A 23,689-nucleotide genomic window follows, 5' to 3' on the forward strand; every position below is an offset into this window, starting at 1 on the left:
TGGTGGAGGCAGCACGTGTACAGAACGTGTGCCTCCAGGAATCAGCGGGCAGGCAGGGCGGCTGTGCTGCAGACAAGGAGCCTTCTTCTGTCTGACAAAGCAGGAGCATGGGTGATGGTGATGATGATGATATAAAAAGAAGAGAAAAGAGGAAACTACTGGACAATCATCATTATTGCCCTTTGCTAGGATTAAACTAATTACATGGGCTCGATTGACCATTAATTTTTAGCAGTTCTTAAGTGAGCCACTAATTGTTATAGTGCCATAGACATGGAAGGCCAGGGAGGGGTGAGAGGCACAAAACAAGTCGGTGTGGCATTCCACACACCAGCAGTCAGAGCTGCATATACTGGAGCTGGGCAGAGGGCCCAGGAACCGAGAGATGATCATAGAAATGAAGGGAAAATATTCAGGGTGCTTGAGTGGTGTGTGTTGGAGGGGGCAGGGAGGAGAGAGAGAGAGAGAGAGAGAGAGAGAGAGAGAGAGAGAGAGAGAGAGAGAGGATATTTCTGCAAAGAAAGGAAAATGCCAGCACTATATAGTTTCAGGCAGCCAGCTTGCAGGGTTGAGTTGGCATTTGGTAACTGGGTAGCGGCTGCCAGTGTGTGTGTGGTGGGAGAAGAGGGAATAGACAACAAGAAAAACACATAGAGCTTAAAAAAAGATGTAAAATGATTCACTTCATGCCATATGGACAAAAATGTTGTCACAAAAATAAGGCCAAAAAATAGTGCCAGGTTAGACTTTTAGTTCAAAAACATATGTATAATCATCCCCATGAACATGAATTTTAATTAGTATTTTGATAGAGAGAAACCAGATATTTTTTTAACCTGCTCTGTTCTTGTTTTCTGTTCCTCTCCCAGTTTTAGCCTCCATTAAACATTCATATACTGTATGTTTTGTGTCTGTACGAGGAAAATGCCTTATCCCTGGATTGGTGGGAATGCAAACATCGTGGATTTCTGTGGCTTCCCAGGGGGACGCAAGCACAAGCCTACCACTGGGAGATGGAGAGCTCCCTCTGAGCCCCCGTACCCCCCAGGAGGAAGGACAGCATGTGCCTTTTCCCTTTGTCAGGGGTTCCCCAAGACCCTCCATACCCACCCACACTTCTCGGGGATGCCTTTGAAAAATGACATGTTTAGTATATACACATTGTACTATTTGAGAGGAACATTTTAGAGGGAAAAAATGAGATTAGTTCATATTAGACAAGATCGAGTCTTCGGAGAGTTTAAAAACTGGAATATTTAACTTATTGATAAAGAAACTTCATAAATGCTGACATAATTAGTTCCACACCACCTCCTTCTAAGCAGGATTGGAGATGACAATACTCATCAGGAGATACTGTGCTGAATCATCTTTCTTTAGCAAAGCTCTTTCCCACCTTAAATGAGGTGCTTCGATTAATGCCCTGCATGTGATAATGAGATGATGATACAACAAGATCCTTAGATTAGCAATGATTTTGCTGCTTAGGGGGGCCATCCGCACCCCAGGTTTTTTTTTTCTCCTTAAAGGACAACAGGAGAATCAAATATTTGAATTAAAAATGGTGCAAGTGAATAAAAAACCTGATGTTAAAAATCAATCAAATCTTGGTGCAAAAGCATTAACCTATTTCATATTCTTTATTAGAGTCCCTGAGCTTCCCTCTGAATATCAGTCATACTTCAGTTTACTCTGAGGGCCAGAGGAAAATCAATGACGGTCGTAGAAAAGGTCAATTTTACCTCACCTTTGGGATAGCTCAGCGATTTCTCAGACTTCTCTTTTGGGTAGACAGTAACACAACCACCCCCTTCTCTCCTCTTCCTTCTTTCCACTGAGAAACCCCTGGCCCGTGGGCTGCCTCAGAGACACTGGAGCACTTGTGGAATCTACCCTCATGGCACTGGCGATTTTCTCTGGGCTTCTTGTCTAACTGCCACTGGTCATCATCCCTGTCATGCCTGAAAAGCAGGAAATATGACATTAGTTTCACGGTCACCTTGTCCTAAGCCTACGTTCATATTCATCCTTTACATGACCATGGCCATGGTGGTCTCTGTATGTCAGTAGGCTGCCTCATTATTGGAAGAGTGGACAGAAACTATTGCTTAGCACCCGCAACTACCTTCTCAACTCAGGCTTATCATTCCTGGAAACTCTTCCCCACCTGTGGTGTCAGACATCTCTTTGGCCCATGGATTCATTTATGCATTTATTCCACAAGTACTATTTCAAGCCTTCTAAATTTAAAGAAAGTTAAGATACTTATATGCAAGATGATTTTCCTGGCTTTTATGCTTTTAGGGCTTCTGAGTTAGTTTAGGGTCTCAAAAAAGTCTTGTGAAATAAAGAAAATTTTAGAAAGTTTCTAAAATGTTTTTTTTAATCTTTTTTTGTTATTAATAAGGACTATTTTCTAATTATTTCATTCACATAGATCCATATTCAAATCTGGAATAAATCTGAATTCTAACCAAACATCAGGTAATCCAGGCTTCCCTATCCTACTTTTCTCCTGGATCAGAAAAGTGCACGCAACTGATATTAACTCAAGAGAACTAAGTCAGTCTTCTTACCTACCAGTAGTTTTTTTTTTAAGAATCAAATGAGGATTCTTAAACATCCTCATGGGGCTTATTAATTATAACATTATTTGCAATTTGTAAAATATTGGAATTAACCTAAAGGCCCATCCATGAAAACCTGTTGGGGAAATTAAATGTTATCATATGATAAAATGCCATGCCATTATAAATACAGATGATGATGTCTATGCACTCCTTTGGAGACATTTTTGGAATATATTGTTAGGTAAATTAAAAAATATACCAGTGTATAGACAGTATGTTATATTTTGCATAAGAAAGATGGGCAAATAAGAATAAATACAGATGTGCTTATTTTTGCAAAAAGAAATGCAGGAAAGATAAGCCAGAATTAATGAAAATAGTTAAGTATAATCTGTGGGTGAAGATAAATAGAAGGGGTAAGGAATGGACGTCTTATCACAATCACATTTATATATAGTTTTTACTTCTGAACTATGCAAATACCATATATTCAAAGATTAAATTTAATCTATCAGGATGGGAAAATATCTTGATGTTCTGCCCTAGATCTACTGAAAAACACAGAAGAAGGGGTGGTGATGGGGGTGGGGGTGAGAGGGGGGCTTAAGAGATTGATACCTAGAAAATTGCCTTTATTACTGGTACTTCCCCATTACATTTAATCCTTAAATCTTTCTTTTCTTTTGTTCCTACAACTAACACGAATCCCTTCTCTTTAGTCTCATGCTACTCCTTTTGATAAGAGAGGCAACAAATAAGACTATTCATATTTTTCTCTACTTTGAAATAATTTTGAGTCAATGTTGTGATTTCCTGTTGGGTATTCTGGAAGATGGGGAGATAGAATCTGTGCATATTGCTTGCTTCTTTAGCCATATTGTTTTATGTCTAATTTTTATTTACTATGTCAACAGTGCACTGTTTTCTACTAAAAAGGTAACCATTGTCCTGAGAATGGAACAAGCTTTTGAAGTTAACCCTTTGAGAGGCAAGAAAGTAATAATTATTAAAATTATGTTAGAAAATGAAACATGACTATAAAAAGAAAAAAAGATCTCACCATTATTAATTTATTTGACTAATGGGTTTTCCAGTAATGTGAAGTATTTTAGAAAGTTTAGAGCTTCTGTCCTGGATGACTTCAAAATGACTTCAACATGTTTATATGGCTCTTTTATAAAACAAAGATGTGAAGATATACATCACTGAAAGCTTGGTTTGTATTGGGTCTACTTTAGACAATGAGATGTCAATTTTTTTTTGACAAAACCTTCCTATTTGGGGGATGGGAAAGCTTCACCTTCCAACTTTTGATCTCAACATTGTTCACCTGAGGGAAGCACAGGAATAGGCGGGCATGCAGGATCTTTATCTGGGTTGAATTTGTGTCCCATTTAACAAAAATTCATCTGTACCTACAGGTCTAGCAGTTGAGAAATTCCTTTTGCCCAAGGACCTAGTTAAATGGGCAGAATGTTATAAAATTTAACAAGGTTCAGGTAGTCTGGGAATTAAATTCCTTGCATAGGTAGAAAGCTGGGCGATCACTAGTGTGGTGTGCAGTGAGCACCTGTAGGTTCTACAGACCATGGAGGGAATTGACTAAAGCTGACAGCTTTGTTAAGGTAAAGTTTGAATTATGAGATAAGTCAATGATCACAAAATTCAAGATCAGGGTATCACTGTACCCCCCCCCATGCTTTCCATCACGCTGTGACACAGTGACAAAAATAATAGAGTAGAAACGTCAGTCCCTCCTACCAAAAGCTATGAAATATAAGTGTTCCCAGCCAAAGAAGGCAAGATCTGGAACTTTTTTCAAAATGTGGATATATAGATTAAATATGCAACCCTCCTGATAATGTTGGCTGATGAAATGATATTCACCAACTGTAATTCTGGCACGGAGACCCACGTAGTGCCTGCACACACATACACACAGACCCTCAGCATATCCTTAATCATTTGCTATCTTATTTACATTTCATTTGCTAGAGTAAATTCTATCATTTGAACTTTTAAAAAATATATTTCAATATTACTTAGGAAGGAATAGGAAATAATGTGATTGGCTTTCAAATAGCTTATTACCATTCAAATACTCTCAAAATAAATTATATTTAAAAAAAAACACCCTGTTTTGGCTTCTGAAGCATTCTAAATGGAGACTTAGCCCTAAGTAATCAAAATTGCTTTAGTTGTGCAGAGCGGCATTAAAAGCCTTGTCCACTAATTGAGTGAAGCGGCACTACTGAAGCAGCCTTGTCCCCTCATTAGATGATCTCGCAGGCACTGTTTGTCATCCTGGGTTGCTGGGCTCCAACTAACGGGACTGCTGGCTCAAATTAATGGTAATTCATTATGACATGCTATGTCCTTCCAGTGAAACAGCGATGTTGAGCCGCAGATCATCTGCCTGGCACTGGCATTTCTCAGTCTCGTTCCTTCTCACTTCAGTTCAAACGATGACCTTTTGCATGAATCTCTAGCTAACTGGTGACCAGTCTTGAGACTTGGCTGAGAACTTGCATTCACCCTCCTGCTCCAATGTCATAGAGAGAAAGAGGTTATCTGACAAGTCAGTCTGGGCACCGCCACCGTCTGAAGAAAGCAGAGTGCATTCACATAAGCACGCTTGTGCCCAGCTTCTTTCAGATGTACCGGGAGGGGATTTGAATAGAAAATATGGAGATCAGATGTTCACAGTGTGATATAAATCCAAGTGAATAGAAGTTTTCTGACTATGTGAGTTTGATTATTCAGCACCTATGAAGGAATGTTCATGTGGACATGGTAACCAGTACCAGGCAAAGGCAGCTTTTCTGCTCTCCCAAGCAGGCAGAGGTTAGCTCTGGGGTAAAGATTCCAGGAATCATGTCATTGGACCCTTCCACTTCACAGATCTCAATTGTTATTCCTGCCTATCAGTCTACCGTGTACATTCAGATCATTTGTTCTGCCTGTGCAAGAATGACTCAACTCTCCACGTAAAGGAGTCTGAATAATGTGTGGATGCAGCTTTTCCTCTGATATCCTTCCAGTGCCTGTGAATGTAGGAAAGGTTGTACATATTGACCAGCGGGCTTCTCAGTGTTGGAAGTGATGGTGCTGGTCAGTGGGTGGTCCCGGGCAGTGGTTGCGCCAACTGTTTCCCGCACGCTGAGCCTAATCTCGCTGTAGGCTGCCTGCTCCAAGCAATATGGGCCTGGTGGGATTTTAACTGCACTAAAAGCCTGCCTACTTGCACACCACTTATTGTCTGACCTCCACAATTAGATTCATTCCTTTGGGTATTTGGAAAAAAAAAAACTTTCTTGGAATAATCTAATTGCTTAGAATAGCTAATAGGTTACTATTAGTTGTTTATTTCTATTCATCCTACCCCTTTATAGAATTCACTCAACAAAATCTGTAATTTCAGAATTAGTGTCCCTTACCTATCTTTGTAATGTCCTTGGATAAAATATAGCTATATCTGCTTCTTTATAGTCATTGTTAATGTCTCCTGACCAAACACCTGCCTCCTTTATCAGGTCTTGTCTGTCCACAGTTTTCACCATTTTAGTGATAGCAAATTCATCCATTTCTTTGATCTTTCCAAACACATGGGAGTCTTCCATGACTTCTGGTTTTCACTCACACTCATATCCAATTCATTGGTAAGTACTGTCTGCAAAAGAAAATAGATATTCCATGTTCACTACTGTTACTCTGGTTCAAGATAATATTATATTAAGATAGGTTCTACCCTTCCACTTAGGTCCAGTCTAAATGGCTTTGGAAATAAATGGGGGCATTTATGATTGTCAGAGCTCTGGTCACTACTAGCGGCGTATAGTGGGCAGAGATTAGAGATGCTAAATGGCCTGCTGTGCACTTCACACTCAGGAGGAAGAGGAGTTGTCTAACCCAAAATACTTCATGCTCAAGACAAAGAGGAGTTGGTTGCTAACCCAAATGACATTAGCAACTCCCTTAAGAAAATACTGAACCTATTAAAAACCTAAGGCGTATCGTATCTCACTTCTGCTCTATAGCTCCTAATTTCTCCAAGAACAAAATCCATTGTTCATACAATGACCTCTAAAGTCTTACACATTCATACTTATCCTCCTGCACTTATCTGGAGCCATTTCCTGTTGCACTGTCATTCACTCACTGTGTTACACCCTGAAAATGCGTTCCTGAAGGCACGCTTTTCCTACTGCCAGAAAAACTCTTTCGCCCATATATCCATTTCTCACTTCTTCACATCTTTACTCAAATGTCCCATTTCTCAGTCACCCTGCTTCAAACTGTAGATCTTAGATATTAGATTTCTCTTTACAACATGTTTTGTTTCCAAAATACGTATGCCCATCTAACATACTACATTACATTCTTGTTTTACTTCACTCTCCAGATTATCAGCTACATGTGAGATTTTTGATTGTCTTGTTTCTTGCTATTATCACATTGCTTAGAACATTATCTGGTGTATAGTAGATGCTCAATAAATAGTTTATGAATGAATGAATTTAAACTTATAACAACAGTCAGTATTGCCTAAAAGCCAAGAAGACAGATTTGTTAATACATAACTAGTAAAGGGAAGAGTTTGCACAAGTTCTCATGAATACTTTTGCTTATTCGTCTACTATATGCGTATTAAACTCCAAGTTAAATCAGGCACTATTCTAGGAACTAGAGATAAAGCAATGAGCAAAACAGGCAAAGTCATAGAGCAAACTCATTTTAGAGATGGCAAGCACTATGCAGGGGAGAAAGAGGAGCGGCAGCTGTATTTCCCACTGCAACCTGATTAACTAATTTCCATAGGAGTATCAATTACTTTAGTTGATAAATTAGCAAACACTTGAGAAAAAACTGAAATGGTTGTTGACACATAGGTTTATTTTGAAGAAGTCTGGGTGGTATATTGGAAGGAAATGGATTTTTGACGTTAGGCAGTCTTGAGTTCAAATCCCATCTCTGCCACTTGCTAACCCGGTGACCATAGGCATCTGCTTTCTCCTCAGCATCCTCATTTACTCAGTGCTAATGCACCTTCATCAAGGGTTATGAAGTAAACAGCTGGTGGAGGTAAGGTGTCTGAAGAGTTTTGGTTACTATACAGGAAATGGACCTGGATAGGATGTCCCAGTGGGTGTCTGTCCATATGCTGATGTGATGATGAGGAAGATAGGGCGCCAACTCAGAAAAACATTTTCTTTCATAAAAGTCATTCTTAAGTAGAGATTTTTACAATCTCTAAGGTATGTTTATGATTTCTAAGTTTTAACAACCTGTATTCTGAATTATCACCAAATTATGGATTAAAAGTTTCTATGCCATCAGCCCTGATAAAGTGGTAGATATAATTGTAATTGAGTAATAATACCTGCATTTTGTGGAAAGATTAATCTCTGAGGACTAGTTTAAAAAGTAGAACATCTTCCTATTATTTCCTTAATGGTATTTAATTTTGGCATGCAATTACTGTTATCTACATGGATCATTTGTCCACATGAGTGACTTTTGTATTGTCTTGACATGGCCAGAAATTTAAGACAAATGTGTGTACTTTTCCTTTAAAAATGGGTGCAAAGGGCCTCCCCAGTAGCGCAGCACTTGAGCGCTGGGCTGCGAAGCTGCCCACAGCCTCTGCAGCGCCGCTTGGATCCCCTGCCTCTGGCGAGGGTCCAACATGGGTCCCAGACCTCTCCTGTCTTGCCCACTGCTCCCCTCAGCAGTGTACTTTGTCATTCTGCCTGTTCTGCTCCCTGCTGTGGCTCTGGTGAATTCTCTCACCCTCCTGTGCTTCTGACTGTACCCAGTGCTTGTATAAATAAATAAATCTTTAAATAAAATAAAAATGGGTACACAAAAACAGACAGATGGGTCAATAAGATGTGATTTATATACACAGTGGAATACTACTGAACAATCAAAGAAGATAAACTCATGCTAATTGCTGCAACAAGAATGGAGCTGGAGGGGAAAATGATAAACGAAGTAAGAAGAGAAATACAAATGCCAGATGGTGTCACTTATATGTGGGGCATAGAAAAAATCAGACAAAGGGTCACATAAAGCCAAAGTCAAAAACTAGCCCTTGAAATATGACTATAGAACTGAGGTCTCCAGAGGGGAAAGGAAGAGGGAGGGGTGAACCCAAGGTGGGGACGCAGCACAATGTGGACTGTGGTGGTGAATTTGGTGGGAGTGCTAGGGTTATAGCACTGGAAGATGAGAATCCTATACTTCCAAATACAAACAACAATGTAAACAAATGCTACCTCAATTAAAAATATTAAATAAGGAAACTCAAATAAAATTAAAGCTTGAGTTAATGGACTTTTTTTTCATAATGTGCATTTTGGTTAAAAAACTGCTTTGAGTTGTAAATTATATACCATCTAATTCACTCATTTAAAATGTGTGATTCTATTTTTTTTTTTTTTGGTCAATTCACAGTTGTTTAATATCACCATAATCTAATTTAGAACATTTTCATTACTAAAATAAAGCCCATATTCATTATGAGTCAGTCCCCAAAAACCTTTCAAATGTCCTTTTCTTAACTGTTAACTTACCACTAATCTTCTTTATGTCTCTATAGGTCTGCCTATTTTAGACATCCTTGTTGTATGGAGGTATATTTTCATTTCTCCTGCATACATATCTAGTAGTAGACTTGCAAAGTTGAATGCTAACTCTGTACATAATCTTTTAGAACTTAGGAATACCAATTTCCGAAGTACGAGCAGCATTTCCCATTCCCACCAGCAATGTATGAAGTTTTCACATTCTCTATATCCTTACCATACTTGTTATTATCTATTTTTGTTTAGCCATCCTCATAGATGTGAAATTGTATAATTTTCTAGCTTTGACTTTGCTTTTCCCTAATGGGTAATGACATTGAGCTTGCATGTGCTAGCTGGTCATTTATGTATCTTTTCTGGTGAAATGTCTGTTCAGGTTTTTAAATTGAGTTTTTTGAAATCTTTTTATAGGGTCCTTAGAGTTTATATGTTCTAGATACAAGTCCCTTATCATATATATAATTTGCAAATATTTTGCATGTTGTCTTCATTTTATTGATGGTGTACTTTGAATTTTGATGTAGTCCAGTTCATTTATTTTTCTCCTTTGTCACATATCTACTGGTGTTGTATCTGAGAAACCATTGCCAAACTGAGGATTATGAGTATGTAAGCTTTCTTCTAAGCGTTTTATGGTTTTAGCGCTTATATTTAGATATGTGATCCAAATTGTGTGAATGTTTTCTTGGTATTGAGGTAGAGATCCAATCCATTCTTTTTGCATGTGGATATCAAGTTCTTGAAAAGTCTATTGTGTTCCAGTATTAATTCTCTAACATCACCTACATAGCCTAGAATTTAATTTAATCTGACACTGTCTAGCATTAGTGTGGGGTCCCACAAGTTAAAGGTCAGGGTACCCTGTAGTACTACCCTTATTTCAGAAACCAGCAGCAAATGTGGTCAACAGGCTGCATGCACTACTGCCCAGCTAAATTAAATGCAAATTTGGGAGTTCCCACAAAACCCTTTCACAATCAATAATTCACTGGAATGATTCACAGAACTCACAGAAGTACAATACTTATTATTACTACTTTATTATAAAAGATTCAAATGAACAGCCAGATGAAGAAGAGATACCGATGGAAAAAGTCTGGAAGGGTCTTGAGAGCTGGACAGTCTGACTTTGTGGAGTCAGGATATACTACCTTCTGCTACATCATTATGTTCGACAATCAGAAAGCTCCCTGATCAGGTTGTTTTATCAAGATTTTACTCCATAAAGACTCAGATCCCTCAGTCTGCCAAAAATGGAATCTCCATATGATCCAGCAATTCTCCTCCTAGGTATCTACCCAAAGGACACAAAAACATTAATCCAAAAGGACACCTGCACCTCTATGTTTATTGCAGCACTATTTTCATAGGTAAGCTATGGAAACAATCCAAATGCTCAAAAATAGATGACTGGATCAAGAAGATGTGTTATATAAACACAATGGAATATTATTCAGCAATCAAAAAAATATAAACTCATGCCATTTGCAGCAACTTGGATGAGCTGGAAGGGATCATGCACAGTTAAATCAGCCAGAAAGAAAAAGAAAAATATCAGATGGTTTCACTTATAGGAGGAATATAGAGGATACAAATAAGGGATGGGGGAGTAATTATAATAAAGTAAAAATCAAAATCAACAGGTAACTATAAACCAGAGACATTCTGCAGGGGGGAGATGGGAGTAGGATCAAAACAGGGGTGGGAGGAGCACAAGGGACCATGGTGATGGTTCACAGGTGAATGAGTGGTGGGAATTTCACGGGGATTATAACCGAGATGAAAATGCATACATTGTACAAAAATGAAGTAAAAAATATATAAAATAATAATAAAAAAGATTTCACTTCTTCAACATGATTGGTTTCCTTCTCCAGCCCTCCTCTCTCCCCAGAGGTTGGAAGGGAGAAGCCCTGAGCATTCCAACAGTCAAATCTTAAAATTATTTTTTCTGACAACCTTCCCCCAGCCTGATGCTCTGTCCTGAGTCACCTCCTAGAATAGAAAGGTTCACTTATCACTCAGGGAATTCCAAGGGTTTTTGAAGCTCATTGCCAAGAACAAGGGACAAAGACAAGATTTTTATTTTTGTCATATCACAACTGTTCTTCCCCCATTGACTTCTCTTGACAAGTATGTCAAAAATCAATTGACCATAAATGTCTGATCTATTTCTTTACTCTCAATTCCGTGCCATCCTTCTCTGTATGTATCCTTGTGACAGTATCACATTGTCTTGATTATTGTAGTTTCATCTGAAGTTTTGAAATTGGAAAGACTTAATTCCCTTACTTTTCCCTTCTTTCACAGGATTGTTATAGTATGTATATTGGATCTTTTATACTTCCATGTAAATTTCAGAATCAGCTTGTCAGTTTCCACACAAAAAGGAACAAAAAAAAATGAGCTGAGATTTTGATAGGGATTAGGATTGTATTTGAAGATCAACATTGGGGAGTAATGTCCTTTTAAGAAAGTTAAGTTTCCTGATCTGTGATATAGGATGTCTTTTGATTTTTGTATATTGATCAAGCGTTCTGAAACCCTACACATTGTTCATTAGTTCCAGTGGTTTTTACTGAATTTGTTAGACTTTCCTAAATAAAATAATGTTATCTATAAATAGAAATAGTTTTACTGTTCCTTTCCCAGTTTGGATATGTTTTTATTTCTTTTTCTTTCCTAACAAACCTGGCTATAACCTCCAATACAATGTTGAATAGAAATCCTTATTCCTGGGCCTCCCCGGTGGCACAGTGGGTTGAACACAGCACTGTGAAGCTGTCTGCAGCCTGCACAGTGCTGGCTGGATTCCCGTCTGGCCAGGGAGATACCCACATAGTGTGGCAGACTTCTCCTGTCTCGACTGCTGCTCCCCTGATCTTCGGAGGAAAGAAGTTAGTTTTTCACCATTAAGTATGATAGTGGTAGTTTTTTGTTTTGTTTTGTTTTGTTTTCCCCAGATTCTCTTTATTAAGTTCAGGAAGTTCCCTTCTACTGCTAGTTTGTTGAGTGCTTTGTTGTTTGTTTTTAAGATTTATTGTTATTTAATAAAGATAAAACCACAAGGTCTTCTCTATATATGCTAAAAAACATTTTACAAAATCCAATACCATTTCATGATTTAGAAAAAAGGGGGAGGGACTCTATGGTGGCACAGGGGTTAAAGTCTTAGAGCTATCAAGCTATCTCGAGCCATTGTGACATGACTTCGATCCCTGGCCAGGGAGCTACCCACATAGCACGGCAGACCTCTCCTGTCTCGCCCACTGCTCCCTTCAGCAGTGTATTTCGGTACATCTGCCTGTTCTACTCCCCACTCTGTCTCTGGTGAATCCTCTCACTCCCATACCTCTGGTCTACACCCCTGTGCTTATATGCATAAATAACTTGGCGTTCCTGGGATAAATTCCATTCATTTTTGATGTACAATTTCTTTTACTGCTTTGTGTACTTTAAAAGAATTTAGGTCCTTCAGAAATCACCCACAGTTATGATGTTCTTTAAAATTGAAGTTATACATATACCCTGATCCTAGATCCCTCTAAATCTCTGATTCATGATACTAGACCAGCAACCGATAAGTGGAATTCTGTTACTAGGATTAAGTGTCATTTTAAAATCTTATTCAAGGGCCTCCCCTGGTGGCACAGTGGTTGAGTGCTGGGCTACGAGGCTGCCCGCAGCCTCTGCAGCGCCAGTTCTATCCCTGGCCACCGGCGAGGGTCCCACATGACGCGCAGACCTCTCCTGCCGCCCGCTGCTCCCCTCAACAGTGTACTTTGGTCCTTCTGCCTTCTCTGCTCCCTGCTCTGGCTCTGGTGAATTCTCTCACCCTCCCGTGCTTCTGACTGTACCCAGTGCTTGTATAAATAAATAATAAATCTTTAAAAAAATCTTATTTAAAACACTCACTACATAATCTGGGTGATAATATAGGTATCTCTAGGATAGAAAATTTATATAATATATAATTTATATTTATACAATTTTAACAAGCATGTTGCAAGATCACAAAATCAATTCTTAAACATTTTGAAATAGAACTTAATCCTATTGGAAGCCAAAGGTTAAACAGTTCAGAAAACTTTCCTTTGTAAAAATTACTTTACATCCATAAGTAAACAATATCACAATGGCATAGTTGTACATATCAAAATCTTGGGGGATTTTGGATTCAGCACAAGCCTATAAATACATTTTATAGATCAAGAAAATAAGCTTTTAAGATGTTAGATAAATTTCCACAGACATGTAGATCTTCAGTCAGAGAACCTATGATAAAACCATGCTCTTTATGACACTGGAGTTTGAATCTGATCAAGTGACTCAGTGTAAATAGGGTGTGGTTGCTTTTAATTTGCTGGGGGTTTTTGTTGTTCAGTGAATTTGGAAACTTTTATTCTAGCAATTTAGTGTTTTAGTTCGAAGTAGTGCTTTGCTTTGGTAGGTGGTTATATGTATTTAATAAATTTTAGATCCATTAGCATGTTTTGCATAAAGTACTGTAGCTAAAAGTAATGTTGCATTGTAAGTATATTTTTAAGTTAACCACCGTGGACTAAAATATGGTTAGAATTGTTTTAGTAAAAGTAGGCTGAGGTTGCCACGGACTACATATAAACTTGTTTGCTTATGTGTGTGTTTTCTATACTATAATATAATTTATATAATAATATAAATATTTTAAGCAATTTAATTGATATAGCTCCAAAATAATTTGTTGACATTTTTTACATTTCAACTGTCATTTTATCTTGACTGTTATTTACAAAAATTTGTTTTTCAATGGTTCATTTAATGTTCATTTGCCAATGATTAACTTGTATAGTCTTTTAAGTCTGATGCTCCTGTATATCTATGAATTTGGTCTAGAAAAAAAAATTATTGCAATAAAATGACTTAATATTTCCACAAGTTTGCAGTAGAAATCTTATTGAACTTTATGATATTTAAATGTTTTCACCTAAATAGTTTGGAGTCTCTTTGATTTTTCACTAAATGCTTTTCTCTTCTTCCTTCATTAGCATTGCAAGAAACAGATAATATTAAGGACATCAAGAGTGGGAGAGATTGGACTGGAAGACTCAGCAGGTCAGGACATTTTTATTATATTTTCTGATCATTCTTTATGTTCTCAAATCTAGGTTTCTCAGATTGCTTGCTTGTTTATTTCTTGTACGTGCTTACTTAGTATTGTTCTCAGTTTTGCAAATCATGACTATCACCTTTATAGAAAAGGTTGAGAATTCCAAATCCTCCTTTTTTGGATTTGAAGGTAAAAAAATCATTTAAAGAAATTTCAGTAATAAAAGAAAATTTCTTACCTAAAATGCATATATTGATTGATTATTATTGTTGTAAATATTGTTGTAAATATTGATTGATTTTTATTGTTTTATTGTTGTAAAATTATATAAACTGTTTTTGAAATGAAGATTTCTTGGTAACATTTTTTAGCACCAAACCCTTAAGATATATAATATGTCATCAATTATATGATTTTAGTCTGAGAACACTTGGTTCTTGGATATCAGGCTTCCTTTTCCTCTCTATTCCTTGGACTTGGGTCTACCTCTCACAGGTCTTGGCATTCCTCACTGTCTATGTGCTTGCTCACATTAATTTTAACTGCTGGATGTTGACTACTAAGTGTAAAATAAAGGTTAATTAAAATAATTTATATGTAAATAAAAGATCCCAACAGTCAAAGAGTCTACTATGAACCTTTGTCAGCCATTTTGGAAGGCCAGGGTTGGCCAGAATCCTCAGTGAGCTGGCACCATGCTGTCCCTATTGCCCCGAGGTTTGAGTTCTGTGAGTGGTGTCTTGGTGTTCCTCTCCTTCTCCTCACAGGTGTCTCCAACAGTGACTATAAGTGACTATAAATATCTCTATGATTGCTCAGTTATTTGGAAGAGCTTGGGGATTCTCTTCCTCTTTGTTACCCTTTTAGTGCTGTCACATCTTCAGGTCTCCTGGAGTTGATGTGGTCCCTCCACATCCACACCTCTTATAGAGCAACTACTAGTGGATTTTGCAGTTTTCAACAAACACGGAGGTGCTTTTGTTCTTTCCGATCACAACTTTTCAAGTAAAATGACTCACTCAAAAGGGAGTGACACTTAATTATTCAGCCTGAATATCTAGGGGTATAGTCACTTTCTAGCATTAGTGTTTGGAACTATACAGATTATTATTGGAGTGTATGTTGAGAGAACACAACCCTAGGGCTGTAAGGAAATATATTTATACATATATATGTAAAATTATATATATATAGTCTTTATGTAATTATATATAATATATATAATCTATATATGTATATACAGATGTAATGCATATGCTCAAGTCTCTGTTCTTAGCTAAATTAAGTAAAACTCCTACAAAAAAATACCCCTGAATTTAGAATGCTATGCCCAAGTAATTGGGTTTCTAAGTATGTTTACACTGATACTCTTACAGAGAGACCCACTTTTGGGTGGTACTTTCTTAAACAATTTTCTGGTAGCAAGCATCCCACAACTTTCACTTTGTAAATATCATTGAACTAAACATTAAAAAAAAAATTGAAGACAAAAGGGGTGGGTCTTCTGGACATCCAATTATTATGTAAATACTGACATTAAATTGATAAATTTTTCACTATGTAGAAGCAAAATCAAACAGGAAGTGATAACCATCTCATAGAAAGAGCTTCAAACAAATTTACCTATTCTCCAAACCCAAATTGCCACCTGGTGTCACATGAAATATTAGTAATAGTGGTAAATCTGTGTTTCTTAGCATGATACAGGCCTCCTGAATTATATGCTGTTTTACAGATTATGGATGATGATTCATCTTGCTTACAACATTGTGCCCATGCATAAAACATACCTTTTTCATTTGCCATCTTTACCAATTTATAATTTTATAATGAGTACAGTTAATGATAATTCTTTGCTTCAGATTGTACTGATATTCAGTACAAGCCAAGAACTTTCAAGTTTTTTCCACTGTTTCTCTAGAAATATCTCCTGTTCAGCTGGATAAAATGAAAAATGATTGTTCATTCATTCATTCATTCATTCATTCATTCATTCATTCATACAATAGAAGTCCCTACTCTCCTGGAGCTTTCATTTGAGTGGAGGAAAATGTGTGGTGGAAATTTTAATATATATGTTAATGGGGCTAATTACTAAGAGGAAAATAGGCAGAGTAACTAAAGAACAACTGAACACTATTTCAGACAGTGTCTAGGGAAGGCTGTCTCCTAGGGAGAGCACAGACCTGAATGAAATGAGAGGGAAACATTTAGAAATCTCGAATGGAGAGAGGTGCCTTCAGCAGGAATGACAAAATGTCAGGGGTGTGATTGGTGTGGTGAAAGAATGTGAAAAGGGCTGTGTGGCAGGAAGAGATGACAGAGTGGACAACTTAAGATGAGAATGGCGAGGGTTGTGTGCAGTTCATCCCTGTTGGACCATGGCAGATCTTGATGATTCTGAGTGAGAAAGGAATCATGAGGAACTTAACATGTTTAAGGGGCACTTGAACTTGTGGGTCATATAGGAGCATTTTCAAAATTTCTGCCTATGCACAGAATATAAATTATGAATAGAAAGACTTAAACTACCAGTGATCACAAAAATACCTGATCAGGATATTGACTGATGATTGTGTTTAAGGAGCTAGTGTTAGATACCACAGCTGTCATTTTTCTTTTCTATGTCCTTAGTTCATGGAATTCTTTTGCATTCAAGTCCTGTTCTTTGGCCTTGTATAAAAAGTCATTGTTTTATAATATGAACATTGATGATATTGATATGAATTATTTAAAAATCGTGTTCCTCTGATTAGTTGCTTTGCAGAGTTGGATTTCCCACTTGTTTATCATCTCTAGTTTCAACCAAAATTACATAGACTTGTAGAAGTCCGGAAACAAATCTTGAATTGTAGCTTCTATTTGCAAGGGAAGATGGTTGAAAATTATTTTATGATAATTTGTGTAATTATCTCATGATCTAAAGCACTCTTTATGAGGAGGAAATATGGAGTAGTTTAAGAAACACCAGTGTAGTAGGTTTAGAGGGCATGAACTCACAAACAGATTCTAAATTTATCAGCTGAGTGATTCAGAGTTTTTAACCTGTGCTTACCTGCCAAATGGTCAACACTGCTTCCCCCACAGGGAGAAGCACAATGCTATTGTATCTCTGCAATCTCTTAATGTTTGTTAAGCCATTGTGCATTACTAGGCAGTAAATAAAACTGATTGAAGTAAGAGTTGCCTATATTAAACATAACAATTGTTTTCATATAAATAATAAATGAAAATGTCCTTATTTATTTCCAGAAAACATATCAGGTTACAGAAAGTATTATTATTGATACTTGGAGGGAAGGACTGTTGCTAAAATTATCCTATCATGAATGAATCTAAATGGCTATTTTAAAAGGAGTCTGGGAGGTCACTTTCCTTCTACTAGCAATTTTGTGGTAGGAATTTCTAGTTGCCAAATAACTGTGGACCAAAAAAATTTTCAAGCTTTTAAATCAATACATTAAAAAAAAAAAAAAAAACTCTTAACTTGTTTTTTTAAACTTAAACTAGGTTTCTGAGCTTAGATTTCCATCATTTGGCTATCTGAATATTCATGCAGCAAATAAATGTACATACATATATATTAATAAATACTGTTGAGCTGGTCTCGAAAGATAAACAATGCAGAAAAGAAGCTTTTGTTTAAAAGTAATATATATGTATATTTGTTTTTGTAAACAAATATATAAAAACTGATTTGTTTATGAATATTTAATATGATTTTCCGTAAATTCTTTTTTTTTTTTTTTTTTTTTTTTTTTTCCTCTAAGCAGAGTTTATTTTTTTTTTTTTTTTTTTTTAAATAAATTTTATTGTTATATTCCCCATACAATTGCAGCCCCCCCATTCTGACCCCAATCCCTCCCCTCCCGCCCCCCTAAAAGTGTCTCTGGTTCATAGTTTTTTGTTGATTTTGATTTTCACTATCTTATAGTTATTCATTTTCCTGGTCCCTTATTTAAGTTTTCTAGATTCCTGCTATGAGTGAGACCATCCGGTATTTTTCTTTTTCTTTTTGGCTTATTTCGCTGAGCATGATCCCTTCCAGCGCCATCCATGTTGCTGCAAATTGCATGTGTTTATCTTTTTTGAATGCTGAGTAATATTCCATGGTATATATGTACCACATCTTCTTGATCCAGTCATCTATTTTTGGGCATTTGGGTTGTTTCCAAAGCTTAGCTATTGTAAACAGTGCTGCTATAAACATAGGGGTGCAGGTGTTCTTTGGAATTGATGTTTCTGTGTCCTTTGGGTAAATACCTAGGAGTGGAATTGCTGGATCATATGGAAGCTCTATGTTTAGTAGGTCCAGAAATCTCCACACAGCTTTCCACAGTGGTTGGACCAGTTTGCACTCCCACCAACAGTGCAGAAGAGTTCCTTTTTCTCCACACCCTCGCCAACATTTGTTGTTGCTAGTTTTTTTAATATGTGCCATTCTCACTGGTGTAAGATGGTATCTCATGGTAGTTTTGATTTGCATTTCCCTGATGACAAGTGATGTTGAACATTTTTTCATATGCCTGTTGGCCATTTGCATTTCCTCTTCAGAGAAGTTTCTTTTAAGCTCTTCTGCCCATTTTTTGACTGGATTATTTTCTTTGTTGTTGTTGAGTCTCATCAGCTCTTTGCAGATTTTTGTGATCAGTCCTTTATCATTAGTGTTGGGTGCAAAAATGTTCTCCCAGTTGGTGGGGTTTCTCTTTGTTTTTGTTATTGTCTCTTTTGCTGTGCAAAAGCTCTTTAATTTGATGTAGTCCCAGCTGTTTATCTTTGCCTTCACTATCACTGCTTTGGGTGATGTGTCTGTAAAGATGTCTTTGATGTGCAAATCACGTAGTGTTTCGCCTATATTTCCTTCTATATATTTTATGGTTTCAGGTCTTATGTCTAGTTCTTTAATCCATTTTGAGTTGATTTTTGTGTATGGTGTGAGGTGGTGGTCAAGCTTCATTCTTTTGCATGTAGCGACCCAGTTTTCCCAGCACCATTTATTGAACAAACTTTCTTTGCTCCAATGCATATTCTTTGCTCCTTTGTCAAAGATTAGTTGACCATAAATCTGTGGGTTTATTTCTGGATTTTCTATTCGATTCCATTGGTCTGTATGTCTGTTCTTGTTCCAATACCATGCAGTTTTGATGATTATGGCTTTGTAGTATAGTTTGAAGTCTGGGAGTGTGATGCCTCCATTCCCTTCTTTTTTTTTCAGGAGAGCTTTGGCTATTCGGGGTTTTTTGTGATTCCATATGAATTTCATCAATAATTGTTCTATTTCTTTGAAGAATGACATTGAAATTTTGATTGGAATAGCATTGAATCTGTATATTGCTTTTGGAAGGATGGCCATTTTAATAATGTTTATTCTTCCAATCCATGAGCAGGGGATGTCTCTCCATTTCTTTGTGTCTTCTTCTATTTCTTTTAACAGTGTTTTATAGTTTTCTTTGTATAGGTCCTTTACCTCTTTTGTTAGATTTATTCCCAAATATTTGATTTTTTTTGTTTCAATAACAAAAGGGATGGTCTTTTTGATTTCTTCTTCTTCGGATTTATTGTTTGTGTATAGGAAGGCTACTGACTTTTGCGTGTTGATTTTGTATCCTGCCACTTTACTGAACTGATTGATGAGTTGAATTAGCTTTTCTGTGGAGTTTTTGGGGTTCTCTATATATAATATCATATCGTCTGCAAATAGTGATAGTTTGACTTCTTCTTTTCCTATTTGGATTCCTTGGATGTCTTTCTCTTGTCTTATTGCCCTGGCTAGGACTTCCAGTATTATATTGAAAAGCAATGGTGAGAGTGGACATCCTTGTCTTGTTCCAGATCTTAATGGAATTGCTTTCAGCTTTTCACCATTGAGAATGATACTGGCTGTTGGCTTGTCATAGATGGCCTTTATGATGTTGAGGTATGTTCCTTGTATCCCAAGAATTTCAAGGGCTTTTATCATGAATGGGTGTTGCACTTTGTCGAAAGCTTTCTCAGCATCTATTGATATTATCATATGGTTTTTATATTTCTTTTTGTTGATGTGTTGGATAACGTTGATTGATTTTCGGATGTTAAACCATCCTTGTGCCCCTGGAATGAATCCAACTTGGTCGTGGTGAATTATCTTATGGATACATTGTTGGATTCTGATAGCTAAAATTTTATTGAGGATTTTTGCATCAGTGTTCATTAGGGAGATTGGCCTGTAGTTTTCCTTTTTTGTGTTGTCCTTGTTCGGTTTTGGTATTAGTGTAATGTTGGCTTCATAAAACGTGTTTGGTATTGTCCCTTCCTTCTCAATTTTTTGGAAGAGTTTGTGAAGGATAGGCACTAATTCGTCTCTGAATGTTTGGTAGAATTCATTTGTAAATCCATCAGGTCCTGGGCTTTTGTTTTTGGGGAGGTTTTTTATTACCATTTCAATTTCGCTAATTGTAATTGGTCTGTTTAGGTGTTCTATTTCTTCTTTATCTAGCTTTGGGTGATTGTAGAGTTGTAGGAATTTGTCCATCTCCTCTAGATTGTTGAACTTGTTTCCATATAACTGTTCATAGTAGTTACTGATTATTCTTTTGATTTCTGCTGTGTCCGTTGTGATTTCTCCTCTTTCATTGATGATCCTGTTTATTTGTGCTTTCTCCCTTTTTTCCTTTGTGAGCCTGGCTAGGGGTTTGTCTATTTTATTGATTTTTTCAAAGAACCAGCTCTTGGTTTCATTGATCTTTTGGATTGTTTTTTTAGTTTCAATTTCATTTATTTCTGCTTTGGTTTTTATTATTTCTTTTCTTCTACTGGTTTTGGGGTTTTTTTGTTGTTCTTTTTCTAGATCTTTGAGCTTCGAGATTAGGTTGTTTCTTTGCGTTCTTTCTTGTTTCTTGATGTGAGCTTCTATTGCTATATATTTTCCTCTTATTACTGCTTTTGCTGCATCCCATACATTTAGGATATTGGTGTCCTCCTTGTCGTTCAATTCAAAAAATTTTTTAATTTCTTCTTTGATCTCCTCATTAGTCCAATGGTCTTCCAGTAGTGTGGTTTTTAATCTCCATGAGGTAGGAAAGTTCCTTGCCTTCTTTTTATGGTTTATTTCTAGTTTGATGCCTTCATGGTCAGAAAAGATGGTTGATATGATTTCAATCTTGGTGTATCTGTTGATGTTTGTCTTGTGCCCCAGTATGTGATCGATCCTGGAGAATGATCCGTGTGCGCTTGAGAAAAATGTGTACTCCGTTTTTTTGGGGTTTAGTGTTCTATAGATGTCTGTTAAGCCCAATTGCTCTAGGTCCTTATTTAGAGCTTTAGTTTCTTTACTTATTTTTTGTCTTGTTGATCTATCCATTGTTGATAGTGGTGTGTTGAAGTCTCCCACTACGTATGTGTTTTCTCTGATGTCTGTTTTCAGAGAGGACAACAGTTGTCTGATATATTTTGGTGCTCCTTCGTTTGGTGAGTATATGTTAATGAGTGTTATTTCTTCTTGAAGTATTGTCCCCTTGATCATAATGTAGTGACCCTTGGGGTCTCTTTTTATCTTTTTGAGTTTGAAATCTGTTTTATCTGATATAAGTATAGCTGTTCCTGCTTTCTTTTTTGGTCCATTTGCTTGTAGGATTGTTTTCCATCCTTTAACTTTGAGCCTATTTTTATCTTTTGTAGCTAAATGTGTTTCCTGGAGACAGCAAAAGGTTGGGTTTTGTTTCTTAATCCAGGCTGCAACTCTGTGTCTTTTTATTGAAGAGTTTAGTCCATTTACATTCAGAGTTATTATTGATATGTTAACATCTGTATTTGCCATTGTGTTTGTCTTTCCTTTGATTTTATTTATTTATTCTTTTAATAACTTTTTTTTTTTTGGCCTTCTTTCATTGTTATTCGTCCCTCTGAGGTTCTGGCTTTAGGACTCCTTGTAGTATTTTTTGGAGTGGGGGTTTAGTTGCAATGAAATTCCGGAGTTTCTGTTTGTCTGGAAAGGTCCATATTCTTTCTTCAAAGAGGAAGGAGAGCTTTGCGGGATAGAGTATTCTTGGTTGGCATCTGTTTTCTTGGAGTCTGTTGACTATGTCCCTCCACTCTCTCCTTGCCCGTAGTGTTTCTTCGGAGAAGTCTGATGTCAGCCTGATTGGTTTTCCTTTGAATGTTATCTGTTTCTTCCCTCTTGCCAGCTTCATTATTTTTTCCTTGTCCTGGATTCTTGGGAGCTTTACTATTATGTGTCTTGCTGTATTTTTCCTTTCGTCGTGGAAGTTTGGTGTTCTTCTTGCTTCTTGTATATCAATTTTCACCTCCTTCTTCACATTTGGGAAGTTCTCTTCAATTATCTCTTTGAATATTTTCTCTGTTCCTACATCTCTCTCCTCTCCTTCTGGTATTCCTATAACTCTTATATTTCCTTTCCTCATGGAGTCAGATAGTTCCCGAAGTCTTTCTTCGTTCTTTTTCCTTCGTACTTCTCTTTCCTTTTCTGTTTTGGTTCTTTTTATTTCTATGTCTTCAAGATTACTTATTCGTTCTTCCATTTCATCTATTCTGCTTTCATTGCTTTTCCCAGAATTCTTTAGTTCTTCCATTAATTCTTTGATCTCCTGCATTTCTTTTACTTCCCTCTTTAGGGACTCAATTTCTTTCTTCTGACCATTGTTTTCCCTCTCTAGGGACTCAATTGCATTCTTCTGATCGTTGATTATTTTTCCCTTATCATTGTTTTCCTTTATGACTTCTGTTAGTTTTTTAATCACGGCAATTTTAAATTCTCTTTCTGGAAGGCTCAGAAATTCTTCCAAGTTATTGTCTTTGCAATCTGGGGGCTGGCTTTCTTTTTGTGGTGTGCTTTTCTCTGGAGAGTTGCTAGGTTGCGTGTGGTTCTTCTCTTCCCTACTGTCTGTTTTCTAATTTGCCGTATGCGTTGGGACACTGTGTAGTTGGGACTGGCCGGCATCTTGGGTGGGCTTCTCTGTTCCCCTCTGGTTCTTCCAGGAGTCATCTGTCAGTTTCAAGCAGTCTTTACTGGAGAAAGGTCCCTGTTCTAAAATGCCGATGTAGGGACACACTCCCCTGTGCGCCTGGTCTGCCCCGGCGGTGGGTTCCTGCTCCCCTCTGGGCTTGGACTGCAGGCCAGAGGGGGTCTGGCGTGGGCGAACTTCCCCCGCTCACCTCTGGCTCCTGAGGAAGCCTTCTGCAGGTAGTCTTTACTGAAGAAATGTCCCTGTTCTAAAATGGTGATGTGGGACACACTCCCTGCGTGTCTGGTCTCAGGCACACTCTTCTGCGCACCTGGTCTGCCCCGGCTGTGGGTGCTCGCTCTCCCTGTGGGCTCAGACTACTTGTTCGGAAGGGGCCCGGTGTGGGCAAACTCCCCAGCTGGCCACTAGCTCCTTCAGGAGCCTCTGCTGGCTTCAAGTCGCTAGGTGGTGCCAGAGATCTCTCCTAGAGCCCTTGGGGAGCTG

The sequence above is a fragment of the Talpa europaea genome (genome assembly GCF_964194135.1).
Source record: "Talpa europaea genome assembly, chromosome: 15".
Taxonomy (NCBI): Eukaryota; Metazoa; Chordata; class Mammalia; order Eulipotyphla; family Talpidae; genus Talpa; species Talpa europaea.